At 35.1% G+C, this 12,118-nt stretch overlaps 1 long non-coding RNA gene and 1 other non-coding gene across 2 annotated transcripts; one reads left to right on the top strand and one right to left on the bottom strand.

The window, feature by feature from the left end:
* Positions 1-8,661: 8,661 nt before the first annotated feature.
* LOC148240328 (small nucleolar RNA U3) lies at positions 8,662-8,877 on the top strand. The gene has a single exon (XR_015815634.1). It is a non-coding gene; the product is annotated as a small nucleolar RNA U3 (small nucleolar RNA).
* Positions 8,878-9,639: 762 nt separating this feature from the next.
* Positions 9,640-11,993, bottom strand: LOC148240327 (uncharacterized). The gene is made up of 2 exons (XR_015813950.1): positions 11,328-11,993; positions 9,640-11,082 (listed from the first exon to the last, which is right to left on the bottom strand). It is a non-coding gene; the product is annotated as an uncharacterized LOC148240327 (long non-coding RNA).
* Positions 11,994-12,118: the final 125 nt, after the last annotated feature.

Below are 12,118 nucleotides of genomic sequence, written 5' to 3'. Positions count from 1 at the left end.
AGAAAAATTAGAAATACGAAGTTAAAGTGCAAATAGAAAAAGTTCGGTCACGTAGAATTGCCCAGTCAGCAAACCCGACGAATCGGAGCACGCTGTGTGGCAAGACACGCTGATGTCAGTGCCACGCGGGAGGCCACGTGAGCGATCCGCATGCCTCGCGATCGGACGGCTCAAGATCGATCTCGCGCATGTGGACTACCCGGATTTGATTCCCCCTTAAGCACGATTGGACAGCCGAGATCAAATCGCGATAGACAATTTAGAGTCGTTTCTACCTTAAGTGCGATCGGACAGCCGATATCAAATCACGATGGACGGTCCAGATTCATTTCCTTCTTAGGTGCGATCGGACAAACAAGATCAATCGCGATAAACAGTTCAGATCAATGCATGATGGGTATAAATACTTCGCATCGCATGGGATCCCAAACCCTAGCCGCTAGCCTTGCTGGAGAAAAAGAACCAGGCACTGGAGAACAAGGCCGACTGCCGACCGTCGCCGCACCGAAGGCACCGCCGGCCACCAAAAGAGGTAAAAATTTCTCATACCTGCTCAGAATTCGATTTCAAGCATTCCTGTGGTCAAATCGGAGGAAGATGGACGATAGATGAGTCAGAAATTACGGGCAAAGCCCGGCGAAGTTGCCGCGGTAAAAACTCAAAAATTCATCCGATGAGCCCTTTTTTATTTCTCGTTTTATGCAATTTTTTTATCATTGTGCTCACCGTCCTACTCTCAATTATGATAAATTGAGGCTTACCGATATATAATTTTATATTTTTGTAAAAAATTAAAAATTCTAAAAATAATGATAGTTTACTAATGGATGCGGAATCGGTTAGTTCACAACTATCTTGATTTTTCTTTTATTTTTTTGTACTGTTTTACTTATTTGATTGATCTACCGTATGATTAAAATTATTACTTTTAAATTATTTTTCCCATTTATTGAGTGTCTGATCATGATCTTTATCTGATTCATTAATTTGGAATAAATGCCCCAATTATGTTTCTTAATTATTGAGGTATGAAATCGTACTGTTTGCTTAAATGTTGTTTTATTGATCTATGAATATACAATGAGATATTGGTATTATGTGGTTGGTTGTTTTATTGATAAAAATATGTATGTGAAAGACTTATTGGGTACCTGGGAATGGACAGACGGACCTGGTATATAGAAAATCCTACTGTGAATATTACCTCGGTCGGACGGAACTGTGAAGTCCCTTACCATAAAGGTTTGAGAGATATGGTTTACCCTCATACCAGATGGGGTATCAAAGCGATGGAATGTTTGGCGCTTATTACCAGACGGAATATGGAAACAACCGATTAATTGTTTAAAGTGAATATCGGCTTCACTGGTAGGGGAGACACCCCTATGGATCCTCACACTATGTTTGGATCATGGTGAATGGTAGAATTTTAATATATGGTATTCTACAGGTGTGAAAAAATCGTGTTTGTTTCAACTTCCAATGGTAATAAACGGTATCTAACCAACAAATTTAGCATGAATTTTTAAACCATTGAATTAGTAGTATGTGACCGACATGCTATTTTTCTTCTTTTATACCCCCCATCTAATATAATTAATTTCATTTTTATCCTCATAATTAAAAATCCTATTTTCTTTTCTTCCTCAGTCAAGCCACATGTAGGGAGGACGAACAGCTCCAATCTTCTTCTTCTCTGATCGATATTTGTTTGTTCTTCTTCTTTGATTGCTTCTAAATGTTGGGTCCTTAATTCTACTTCTGATTTGCGTTCTTCACCTTCTCGATCGGTAAGTATTTTTGTATTTTTTTTTAATTTTTCAACATCAATTTTTTTCATTTTTTTCTTTGATTTACATGTATTTTTTTCATTTTTTCTTTGATTTGCATATATTTCTTTCGTTTTTTCTTTGATTTGCATGTATTTCTTTCGTTCTTCACCTTTAAATCTTCTCTGAACAATGTTCTTCTTGGTTATGGTAAACTCCCTCTGTTTATTTTTTTTCTTTTATCAAATCGTGAATATGTGGTGGAAGATGAGTTGTTACCCAATGTTGTTTTTGCAAGTTCATATGCTTTTTGTTTAAGAACTTAGCATTTTAAGAACTTTTACTAGAAATCCTTGCATTAGCATACTCTATTCTTGAAATGATGGTATAAACATGATCCCTGATAATAATTTTGCGCCTATAAACTCTTGAAATAAGTTTGGTGGCAGAATGACAGTCCTCACAGACCCTCAAGTTCTTGATAATGCGAATTGGAGTGCCTGGTTTTGCGTTGAGCAATCCAAAAGCAATTACAAGCTTTTTATTGTGGTACTTCAATGCATTTCCTTCTCCTTTTCACTGATATCAAACAAAACTTGAGAGGTATTTGATGAGTAGCCCTCCATCTGCAACTTCTCAATGATTTTCTCCATCATCATGTGAATTTCCTTCACTTGTGGGTGCGATCCATCACCCATTTTGAATTCATGAATGATGCCATCTAAATCAATCATGCTAATTCCCAGTGTTGTTCTGATATCCCTTCCCTTCATTAATTTTCTCAACTTTCCGACATCCTACCATCTCCTATCCTTTGCATAATGCTCCCAATTCTTTCACCAAATTTAGAAGGTCTATCTCAAGCAAGATTTTCCCAATTCTTTCACCAAGTTCAACATTTCATGTATCCTGCAAGCACCCAAAAGTATTCCCCAAACAGCTGCAGTGGGCTTCATTAGCATTGAGGCAATAAGCTCCTCTGCCTCTTCCAAAAGCCCTACTCTTCCTAACAAATAGACCAGACAACCATAATGCTCTATTTCTGGCTCAACACCATAAATCTTTTGCATTGAATTAAATATCTTTATACTTTTATCAACCCATCCTGCATGAGCACAAGCGTTTAAAACACAGACAAGAGTAATCTCATTTGGTCTCAATACCTTCTCCCTCTATATTTTGAAAAATAGCTCAATAGCATCCTCCACTCTGCCATGCATATCTAGTCTTCCCATCATTGCATTTTAAGAGAAAACTTCATTCTCTTTCATATTCTCAAAAACATCCCAAGCCAAGTCAATGCGCCCACATTTAGGATACATGTCCACCAAATCAGTCCATAAAACTGCATCCAATTTGATAAAAAGTTTTCTTGCATAAGCATGAATCCACCTGCCTTGATCAAGTGCCCTCAAATTAGCACAAGTAGCCAAAACACTTGACAAGATAAAGTTTTTAGGTCTAACTTTTTTTTTTTTTTGCATCTCATTGAATATCTCCAATACCTCCTTGTAACACCCTATTAGCACCGCTCTTTTACTGCTTACTAATTTCTTTTTCCACTTTATTAGGAAAAATTAGGGGAGGTGGCATTGGTGGCAAATCTTGCTGAACTTGGCTACATGTTCGAACTGTCATCCCTTGTTCCATCAGTTAGTTTGGTTAGGATGATTAATTCCTTGTAGGATGTAACCATCAAGCCATGTTTACATTTAGTTAGTTTCTATTTGAAGCACTAATGAATTAAACATAATAATAAATCTATTTAGGGATGACAATGGTGTTAGTTCCGTGCGAGTTTTGCCAAAACCGAACCCGCCCCGAATTTTTTTTAAAATTGGTTTTCTTTGCACTGTGTGATGGGGGAGTAAAGTTGATAATTAGGAAAGCTATAACTTGCAGATGAGGAAGGTGTTAATCGAGTATAAGGGAAATCAGGGGCTGAGTGAGTTAGGAGAAAATCTGGTATGTGGGAAGAGTATATTATGTCTGATTTTAGGAAATTGCAGTTTGGGAATGATAAATCAGGTGGGCAATTAGCGAGATTAAGGGTGATCATTTAGGAAACAAAAAACAGAATTGAGCATATTGGCAAAGGGATGAGACTTGTCAAGCGATGGATAGGGTAAGAGTCAAGTCATAGGCTTAGCTGAGGGTTATGTGAACTCTGTTAACATAGAATGAGGTTAAATAAATAGTACCAAAAATTTATTCCCCAAACAGGCGAAAGTGTGTGTTAATTAAAATATATGCTATGACTTACTTTGATTTCGAATAATTAAACTCATTGTTTCTTTTTATTTTAGACATTTAGTATCATTTTTGTTCACACATTATATAAGAAATATGGATATTTTGATACGTGTAGTTATTTTAGTATGCCAGTTTACCATACTTCATGGGCTAGTAATTCATAGAATGCGTGAGATAAATTATAAGCTTACTCATGAATTAAGACTAGAGGGAGAGAAAGCTCGAGATAAACTTATGCAAAATTTATTATCAAGTGATTTTTGTCGTCATATAATTAGGATGAATCTTTTATGAATTTATGTCATTTACTAGTTATAGATGGTGGACTTAGGCATACCGTTCGTACAGCTGTAAATGAATAAGTACTTAAGATACTTTAACTACTATGACACAATGAGAGAAATCGAGTCATATCTTAGATTTTTTTACGATCCGAAGAGACGACAAGTCGTCATTTTCACAATGTTTTACGATGTATAATACATATGGCCGATAAATTTATTAATCAGCCAAATGGATCACAAGTGCCTCCAGAAATAGCCAATAATCCTAGATTCTTTCTATTTTTTAAGGTATATATATAAGTTATATACGTTTAATTAATTCTTTTAACATGAGTGTATGTTTAATTAATTAGTTAACAATTAATTTCATGAGTGTATTGGTGCGATTGACGGAATACATATACGTATTAAAGTGTATAGAAAAGATGCTCTACAGTTTTGCTGGAGAAAAGATTTCCCCACCAAAAACCTGGTAGTAACTTGTACATTTGATTTAAAATTTTCATACATCTTAGCTGGGTGAGAGGGGACCACATCAAATTCAAGAATAACAAAATATGCGTTAAACGAAGTTGATGATTCTCTAGTAATTCTTGAAGGTAATTAAAATATATTTAACTTCGATGTGTAATGTATATTTTTGAAGAAAAATGTTATAACTTAATTTATTTATTGCTTATAGGTAAATTTTACCTTGTCGATGCTGGGTTTATATTATGGGATGGATTAATTACACTATATAGAGGAGAACGCTACTATTTAAATGAATACTCTAAAAATCCACCATGCAATACTCGTGAACTATTTAATCTAAGACATACTTCTTTACGTAATGTGATTGAACGTGCCTTTAAAATTCTAAAAAAACATTTTTCAATTATCCAAATCTCGACTGAACCTCATTATCGGATTAAGACTGTTAATATCATTATATTTACTTGTTACATTTTGCATAATTTTTTAACAGGGAGATGCAAATTGATGAACTTCTTCAAGAAGTTGATGAAGAACTCCAAAACGTTCATCTAGACGAACGAAGTATTTGTAACTTTAGAGACAGTACTGAAGAAATGAGAAAAGGCAAAGCAATTAGAGATGCAATAGCAACTGATATGTGGGTTGATTACATTTTGTATAATTTATTATATTTGTATAGTTTATGATTTTTATATGGTATATAACATTTGTATGACTTATGATGTATGTGTAACTAAAATATTTTAATTGAGTGCTACAATTTAGAATTTATTTTACTGTAATCATATTATATTTTTTTTGTATATAATTATATTTGGTGTTTTCATATGTGTTTTAGACAATGGTTAAGAGAAACAGGAATGCAGATGCAGGAAATAAAATGATCTACTGGTTAAATCATATGGATGACGTCCTAGTAAACTCGTTTTACGATCAACATTTGTGTGATCGTAGATCAAGTGAGACATTCACACCACACGCCATTGATTATGTACGTGAAGAAGTGAGGAATGCATTTCAAGATCTGGAAATTGATAAAGAGCGTATACACAACCACATAAAAAATTTGAAAAGACAATTCTCAAAATATTATGATGTTTTCAAATATGGAATAAGTGGTTTTGCCTGGAATTCAGCAGCTGAATGATTCGAAGTAAAAGAGAAAATTTGGGAGCAACTAATAAAGGTAAATCTCTTTATTATATGTTGTTTGTCATTTTTTATATTGTTCAAACATTAATATAGTTATTCATGCTAGGCTCAACCTGAAGCAGCGGAACTGAAAAATAAACGGCGAAATTACGAGAAAATGTTAGAAATGTATAGAAGTGATAGAGCTAATGGGTCTACAAGTAAGACATCCCTAAACCCTCGAAGACAAAGGAAGAGGAGTGGTGATGAACATGGTCTACATGCTACAAGTGAGACACCAATTACCCAAGATTTAACTAGTAATTTTAATTTTCATGGTATAGATAGTTCATGTGAGGCTCCAACACCTGAAACTCCTGCTTCAGAATCCGAACATGAGGTGCAAGAGTCTTTAATGCGAAAGAAAGCAAGACGTTTGACAACGGTCTATAAAGAAGAATATCTAGCTAAAGTTCGAACTATTTCAAATTCAGAGAATGAAATATTAACAATTTCAAAAGCGCATATTTCAGCAGAAGAGCTATATCAAGAGGTTTCTCGTATGGGATTAGATCCCCTTTTAGAAACAAAAGCTTTTATGTTGCTTATGGATAAACCAAATATGGCTAAAGCTTTAATGACTTATCCTCCTGATCGGCATAGTTTTTTCATGACCAATTGCTTAATTTACCAGGTAATGACTAATATCACATCTAAAGTTCGAATTTTTTTTATTTGTTATTTTGTTGGTTTTGATTTTTTGCTTTCTTTGAATTTTCAGATAATTGAAAATGGAGACTGTTGTTGCCGAAATGCAAGACTATGTTATGGTTTTATGAACCTTTGTCAAACTGATGTTGGATGTTTAATAAATGAATATTATTATTTTGATGGACTAATTTATGTTAAATGGACTAATTTCTTCTATCTTTCTTTGCTTGTTTATGGATAATATTTTACATTTTTGAAGCAGTTTTGGTTTATTGTGGTATTTATTTAATTCTCAAGTAATTTAGTAAAAAAAATTTAAATATTTTTTTTATTATTGAATATAAATACGAAATATCTAAATATGTATATATGTACTGTATATTTTTGTTAAAAAATAAATTTAGAAGTTTGAAACTAATAAAAAAAATAATTGCACACATGGAATTTTATTAATAATTAATTTTTTACATAATATTAATTATTAAATTAACTCATGATATATGATTATTTCAAGCATATTTTAACTTTTTATTTGTTGAAATAATTTTAAAAATAATATATAATTGCAACTATTTGTCTGTAATATATAAATAATTTTATTTTTATTAAAATTAAATTAATGTGGTAATATAAATAATAATTATTTATTTTATTAAATATAAAAATTTAATTTGATTATGTATAATAATTATTTATTTAAATACAAAAGTAATTATATATTTTTCTATTATTAAATATGAATACAAGATATTTATATATGTATATATATACTATACATTTAAAAAAAATTAGAAATTTAAAACTAATAAAAAAAATATTATTGCACACATAGAATTTTATTGATGGTTATTTTTTTAAACAATATTAATTAATAAATTAAGTTATGGTATGTGATTATTTCAAGTATATTTTATTTTTTTTTTGTTAAAATAATTTTAGATTTAATATAATAATATCTAATTACAATAATTTGTTTCTCATATATAAATAATTTTATTTTTATTAAAATTAAATTAATGTGATAATATAAATACTTATTATTTATTTTATCAAGTATAAAATTTTATTTTGATTATGTATAATAATTATTTATTTAAATATAAATATAATTATATTGATAAACAGTTTTTTTTTTTTTTATTACATACTTCTTATATATCATTTACTATTACATATAATAGGTAGGGGTAAATTAATAATTTGACTGAAAATACAATCATATCATTCAAACAAAAATATGTCATTAACATACATTAATATATCATCATCCAAACATAAAAAAAAAAATTTGTCATTCTAATATTATGTTATTGTCATTCAATTACTGTTATTACTATACATTAATTAACCATCACTAAAATTTATCCAAACAGGATGTCAGGAATACCAATAAGCGGGTAAAAAATAAAAGTTATCGTTTTGTTCTCTTATATGTGAAAATAAAAAGTATATGAATATGAGTTTTCATAGGTTATCTTTGAAAAACTCATTATGGTAATTATTAAATAAACATCTTCAAGTTTAAATGTATTTAAATAAAGCAAGAGCTCCATTAGTTGTCTTTCTGATTTTTACTAATGTTCAGTTTTCCGTATCTGTGATTAGTGTGATATTATTACTAAACTAGTGTAGTTCACCCTTTCATTAACTATTTCATATCAAGAGGATTAAGATCCAGATCTCGATCAACAAGAGGGTTAGGAGTAATTCACTATCTGAACTCCCTTCAAGTGCTAGTGAAAGTTGTCCTAAGATACTTAGTTTTTCGTTTTTCGTTTTTCGTTTTATTTCTTTAATTTATGTTTATCTTTTATAAATGACATTTTCATAATCATATTGGACATTCTAAATTATTATGTAAGAAATGTAAAGTCTGACTCTATTAATCGCTTTCGCATTTAATTTATGAATTTATTTCTATTTAAGTTCTGAGATTTTATAATTATTCTGCTTATATAAACAATAGAATTTTTTACTAAATAATTTTAAATTTAATAAAGTATTCCTAAACTTAGTTATTAGTATGATGTTTAATTACGACCTTACTTAAACATGATCTATTCTATAAGTTCGTACATCTATGTCTTTAAGTTCTAAGGAGATAGGATTTCAAGTCTGGTGAATGAATTTTAACCGTGTGATCAGAGTGTGATTAGTAACAAAGACAGTTCTTAAACTATTGATGTTGTAGAGGATCGTTCCTAGTTGAGTTTGAATTTGACTGGGGTGGTCACCTAGTTATCTGACAGACTAATTAAAAATAAAATATAATATTCAATTAAATAATTTTAAATTTAACAAAATTTTCAATTATATATTTTTAGTTGAAGTACAATTTTTATTAGCACAGATGTATTTTAATTTAACAAAGTTTTAAATAAAAAAATCACGAATAGAAAAAAGGGAGTTCAAAAATAACTAGTTTTTCTAAGGGCAAATTAATTATTTATATTATAGTAAAACATAATTGCATATTGAAGTTGTACCAAAATATAATTTGACTAAGTTTGATTCTTAACAAAAATAAGTTGTCCTAATTTTAATATTAAATAATTAGTTTCTCGTTAACTTTTTATTAAAATACTCATTTTACTTGTTATTGTATCCTACGTTATGATATATTTTGTAGCGCCCGGGGAAATTGAAGAAGAAGAGAAGAAAAAAACAAAAAAACAAAAAAAAACACGAGTGCCACGTCAGCAGCCACGTCAGCAGACCCAGTCAGCAGTCCTGTCCAACCAGGACCTGCCACGTGGCAAAACCACGTCGACCGGGGACGGGCCACGTTGGCGATCCGCGTACGCGCGATCGGACGGCCCAGATCAATCGAGAGCACGGACGGCCCAGATTAAATCAAAATGGACGGCTGAGATCAAAAGGCAAAAGGGTATAAATAAGACCCCCACACCAGACCCCAAACCCTAGCCGCCTGCCCTCGCCGGAGAAGACGAACCAGAAGCCGGCCGCCGCCGCACCGGAGGGATTTCTGACCGGTGATGTAACAACCCCGTAAATATTAAAATGAAATGAGTATTTAAATATATCAAATGCGGAAGCGAGATCAAAATTTCAGTTAACATCCCTTACACGAAAAACCAGAAACGTACTTAAAATATAAAAGATTAAACTAACTAAGAGAGAAACTCGAAAATAAAACTATGAGTATGACTACAGAGTCTCTAGGTATCCCCTTCGTCGTCCTCTTGCGGAACGGGCTCGGGAACCATGTCTTCCTGATCTGAAATGGTTAAATAAGGAGTGAGCTACACTAGCCCAGTAAGAACATCACGATATCTCACCGTCACGGAGGTAAAGGTGGGTAGAAAAACACAAAAGACCAATGGAGCATAATTTACAATAAAACCTTTTATCAATAATAAAACTTTTACCATCCACTTGCCTTGGTGGAATTCATGAAAACAATATGAGAAAAACAATAACATCATCATAATCATTGAATAATCTAAGCTGTAAAACATAACACTTATCACGCCTCTTGTAATTCAATCATTGTACAACATGTCCTTTTCTCATTTACCAGCCTACTAGTATCCGTGGGGGTCCATAGGGGTTCCGCTACCCGTTAACCTTTAACATTCATAATCAGTTTCCAGGGCCGTCCCCATACCCCGTCCGGTATGGGCGCCAAAACCATGAACCTCAATACCCCGTCCGGTATGAGGGTGAAACGGGCCGTCCCCATACCCCGTCCGGTATGGGCGTCAAAACCATAAACCTCAATACCCCGTCCGGTATGAGGGTGAAACGGGCCGTCCCCATACCCCGTCCGGTATGGGCGCCAAAACCATAAACCTCAATACCCCGTCCGGTATGAGGGTGAAACGGGCCGTCCCCATACCCCGTCCGGTATGGGCGCCAAAACCATAAGATCTCCATACCCCGTCCGGCATGTGAGACCACAATCCCGGTAGGGTTCCCTACGGACCCGGTCCGTCCACCATCTCCCAGGATATCTAGTCAGGCTGACCCCCATAATACAATTATCAGTCTATACAATCTTTCATTTTCCTTTTCCTCAATCAACATCATCAATTCACATTTAAACAAGCAAATCGTAATTCATACCAACAGACAACATACAATATCAGTTTTTTCAGTCATTCAACCCATAATTAATAAAAACGTAGTACATGCACACAAATCTGTAAAATGAACACATCAAACCTCACTTTGCATTTAAAGCTGTAAACATGCCAAATAACAGTACATCATCAATCACACTAGACTCAGGCTCCATTAGCAACCTTAAGCAGTTTCACACATGCGTTAATTCAAGAAATACCGTTTTATCATTTTGAACTTTAATACCGTGATAGGAAATAGGGTGAGGGGTCCTTACTTGTTTTCGAGATCCGAATACGATTCACAGTGCGCCTGCAGGCCTTCCCTAATTTTCCCTGAATTTTTCCCGGGGAACTGAAACACACTAACAGTACCTGCACGTGTTCCAAAAAAAAAATCCAAATTAGGCCCAGGGCCCCTTTCGGACCAAATCGCAACTCCGGCACGGCGGCTCCGCCGTGCTCCGGCGACGGCGCCGCCGCTGGCGGCGGCGAGTCGCCTCGGGTTGACTGTTTTCGGCCGTTTTCGGCCGAATTCGGCCACACTCGCATTGGTCCTTGTCAGAAAACAGCCCTAGGGCCCTCGGGGGGCCAAAAAATCACGGAAAAACGGAGCTTACCGGCGGCGGCGCTCTCGGGTGCAGCGGCTCTCCGGCGAGGTTCGTGTTTTGGTGATTCGGCTCCGGTCAACCTATAGAGAAAAGAATGGTGATCACGGTGATATAAAAATTGCATCGAACGGAGGCCGGGAAGGGCCTCGTCGGAGGCAAAAAACCGAGAGGGGGCGCGGCGGCGCCGCTGGGCTTCGGCCGCGTATTCCGGCCGTTTGGCCGGGATTTCGGTTTCGATTTGGCCATAGGAGGAATCAGTGGGGAAAAACGAGTCGGGGGTGTGAAATTTACCTCGATCGGCGGTCGGAAATTTCCCCGGTGCGGCGGCGAGTGGCGGCGGGTGGCGGCGGTCGGCCTCTGGTTCGTCTTCTCCGGCGAGCGGCTGGCGGCTAGGGTTTGTGGTCTGGTGTGGGGGTTCTATTTATAACCCCTTGCCTTTTGATCACAGCCGTTCATTTTGTTTTAATCTGGGCCGTTCGTTTTTGATTGAATCTGGGCCGTCCGTGCGATTGAATCTGGGCCGTCCGATCGCGTGATTGATCTGGGCCGTCGGATCGCACCCACGCGGATCGCCAACGTGGCTCCTTTTGGAGTGACGCGGTCTTGCCACGTGGCAGGCCCTGGTTGGCCGGGACTGCTGACTGGGCCTGCTGACATGGCTGCTGACGTGGCCGCCCTCTTTTTTTTTTTTTTTTTTTTTTTTTTTTTCTCCTCCTTTCCGGGTGCTACAGGTGATCGAGGTAAATTTCATACTCCTGACTCGTTTTTCCACGCTGATTTCCCCAGTGGCCAAATCGGAG

The sequence above is a fragment of the Carica papaya genome, chromosome 8 (genome assembly GCF_054855325.1).
Source record: "Carica papaya isolate Zhongbai chromosome 8, ASM5485532v1, whole genome shotgun sequence".
Classification (NCBI taxonomy): Eukaryota; Viridiplantae; Streptophyta; class Magnoliopsida; order Brassicales; family Caricaceae; genus Carica; species Carica papaya.
The sequence above is the reverse complement of the archived record's forward strand: the minus strand, read 5'-3'. Positions and strand labels throughout refer to the sequence as shown.